The following is a 3268-nucleotide window of genomic DNA, read 5'->3' as shown; positions in this document are numbered from 1 at the left end:
CGCCACTGCTCTGCCGCTGGGACTTGGATAAGCCGAAAGCCCAACACCTTGGGATGGTAGCAGAGATGCTGCTAGTATCTAAGAAGTCGCAGATAGAGCTTTAACCGTTTGAGTCCCAAGCAGCGCGATTGCGCTGCTGAGATTTTATGTCGAGAAAACATACGATTCGTTTGAGTCCCAGGGGGTATTGAAAAAACACTGTCGAAGAATCCCAAACAGCGCAACCACGCTTTCTCTAAATGAGTATGAAAAGACCCAAACAGCGTGATAGCTCTTGTTTTATTTTATGTCGAGAAATACCAAGCAGCGCGGGACTCAAACGGTTAATGAAAGGACATATATAATAAACAGCTTGGTGGCAAGGAAGTGGTGAGGTTAAACAAAAGGTTTCTTTTCAAAAGAAATTGTAACACCTTTGGAAAACTGTCCAGTTCTGTCTTTAGTTCCCCGGAGTCCATGCAGATCTGTTCCTTAAGACACCCTTAGAGTGTGGAGGTGACGTGGAATGTACATCAGCACTCAGGCGCAGTCAGCCTGGTGCAGCTGGAGAAGGCTCCCTGGACGCGGCCACACGCTCACACGTTTGTGTCCTGGAGTAAGGGTTCTTTGGCTACTCCTGGCGCCTGTGTGCTATGAGGGTGGCTATGGCCGCCACAGCTCCAGCTTCTGGACCGCAGGCTTAGGTTGGTGTCTTCCGGAATAAACAAGGCCACCAGCAGAGCCAGCAGCACCGAACAGGCTCCAAAGAGGAAGAGCAGGCCAGGGATGATGGAGTTCTGTTCAAAGTGGTGCTGTGGGCTGGTGTTTGTCCCCAAGTTGGTTCCTGTCATTGGCAGCTCTTTCAGTTCCACGTGGAATATGTAGAAAATGAACCTGTAGAGAGCTGGTCCCAGACCGTTGCACAGCCCCCGAATTCCTGTTATCATCCCTTGAACAATACCTTGTTGGTCGGCATCAGCAGTTCAGGACACGAGCTCACTGACGGCAGGAAAGGTGATACTGGACATGGTGGCCATGGCCACTGCGGCCCACATCATCCAAGGTTCTGAACAGAAGCCATACCACACCAGCTGTAAGATTTGAAATCCCAGGCCCAACAAAATGGTGTTCTTATTTCCAATGGATCTCATGAATAAACTCAAGACTATGGTCTGTGCAATGATAGAGAGGATGCCGAGGACTGTGGTAAAGGCCGCCACACTTTCTGGTGAAAACTTCATTATCTGCCTGAGGTACAGGAAGAAGCTGGAGTACTGGCCTGCCTCTGGGAGGTAGGAGAGGAACACAGTGATGCAGATGAGCAGCATGATGGAGTCCTGGCCCACCTTCTTCAGGGACGCGAAGGGGTTGGCCTGCTCCCAGGAGTTGGGTGCCCCCCAGGATACGGGCCGCATCTTCTCAGGCACAGCCACCAGGATGAAGCAAATGTCCAGCAGCGCGATCGCTATCGCCAGGACCACCACCAGGCTGTCGCCATACACCCGGCCCAAGTATGCGCCGATGGCAGGGCTGATCACAAAGCTCGCGGCAAACGTGGCAGAGACCTGTCCATAGGCCATGCTTCTTTCATGCTCTTGGGTTATGTCTGCCACGTATGTGAACACCACAGAGAATGTCACTGCAAACACCCCAGACACAGAGATGACGGCAAAGTACCACCATGGGCTGATCTTCATTAAAGGGATTGGGGCGCAGGTGAAAAACACTGTTAGCAGCAAGAAGGACTTCCGGCCCCAGACATCAGAAAGAGCACCAATGAGTGGAGCGCTAAAGAAGGACAGCAGACCCTTGACTCCTTGAATCAGGCCATTCATCAGAAATGTATGTTTAGGGAAGGTTTCATGTAACATCACCAACATGGGTGCCGTCAATAATCCCCAAGCAAAAAACTCCAAAAAGATGACTGCGTGGTACACACTGGGAGAGCCTATTCCCTGAGGCATGCCTCTGTCCTTAATGATGATCTTCTTGGCCAGCATGATACTGCGGTTTTCGGCCCGTTTATTCTTCTTCCCCTGCATCATTTTACCATCCTCGAGTCCTGCCACCGCTGCTGCCACTCCCGGGGCAGTGGCCCCACGGCAAGTCTGTGCCACTGCTACTGCTGGGCAGAGCTACTTGCGGTAGCCGCCACCATCTTTCAGTCCCTGTTTGGGCTCCAGATGTTGGGGAATGACACGGAGACAGCCTTCAGTTGATCAGCAGCCTAGCCAGGATCTCTAGCCAGGATCTCCAGCCAAGTTCTGGTGGTTATTGTCTTGTTACATCTGTATTTATACCAGTTGATTTTAATCCTGTCAATTTCTATTGCTAAGGTTAGGGCATTTCTTATCTCCATTCCAAGGAGTAAAGATTATGTAGCTTAAGCATGATTGTTTGTAGTTAAAATGATTAACTACTTGCCTGGCACTTAGTTAAGGGGTTTTATCCCCTCCCTAACTTCAGGGAAAAATTCCTACCTGGGGAAACAACCTTTCTCGGAGAGGTGACCTTGGTTAAAACACATAGCGCTAAGGGGAGCAAACATATTAAGAACAGTATGCTATATACGCCAGGTCCCTTGAAACATATGCTGTGCAGTGACTGTGTCAAGCAGCAAGGATGGACCGGCTTCCAGCATCTACTTAGGCAGAGGACATATTGATTTACCTTTCCTCTGCCCAAGCAGGGACAGAAATGGCAGGACAAGACAGCATACAACAGAGGAGCCTGTGTTGCCATTGCTTGGCCTGAGTTTCCCATGCACCCAGGAATGGCACAGAAGTATCATTAGGCTGGAGTCTTTAGGCTATTGTGCCACCCAGGAGAGAGGACCCTGGTTGAGGGAACCCTAACCATAAGGGAGGGTGGTGAGGAGGGGTAAGAGGTTTAGCTGGAAGTGCATCCTCACAGCAGGCAGTGGGGAAGCACTTAGAGCCTTCTGAAGACTTCACAAGGATGCCTTATGAGGAAGCCATTCAGTGTTAGCCAGAAAAGGAGTAAAAGCCAGCAGACAGAGGACCACAAAAGAAACTAGTTATGTAGGAGGCCCTTGTCAATTCCTTCTTCTTGCCTCCACACAGCAGAATATCTGGTGTAATGATTCTCAGTCCTGGCTGCTCCTTAGCATCATCTGGGAGCTTTAAAAAGTATTGCTACCCAGACGTAGACATCTCACCTCAGTTCTGATGCTGACATGCAGACCCTGTAAAACTCGTGTTACATTACTTCCCAGAGACACCCTGCATGCCATCTCCCTTATGGGGCTCCTCTCCCATTTGGGGTGCCA

The 3268-nt window shown here is 50.2% G+C and overlaps 1 pseudogene; it reads right to left on the bottom strand.

Annotated features, from left to right (window-relative positions):
• Nucleotides 1-575: 575 nt before the first annotated feature.
• On the bottom strand, nucleotides 576-2024 carry LOC139015675 (hippocampus abundant transcript 1 protein pseudogene; annotated as a pseudogene).
• Between the last annotated feature and the right edge of the window lie 1244 nt (nucleotides 2025-3268).

This window comes from Myotis yumanensis, unplaced genomic scaffold (assembly GCF_028538775.1).
Source record: "Myotis yumanensis isolate MYYU_CA2020_CCGP unplaced genomic scaffold, mMyoYum1.0.hap1 SCAF_8, whole genome shotgun sequence".
NCBI lineage: Eukaryota > Metazoa > Chordata > Mammalia > Chiroptera > Vespertilionidae > Myotis > Myotis yumanensis.
The sequence above is the reverse complement of the archived record's forward strand: the minus strand, read 5'-3'. Positions and strand labels throughout refer to the sequence as shown.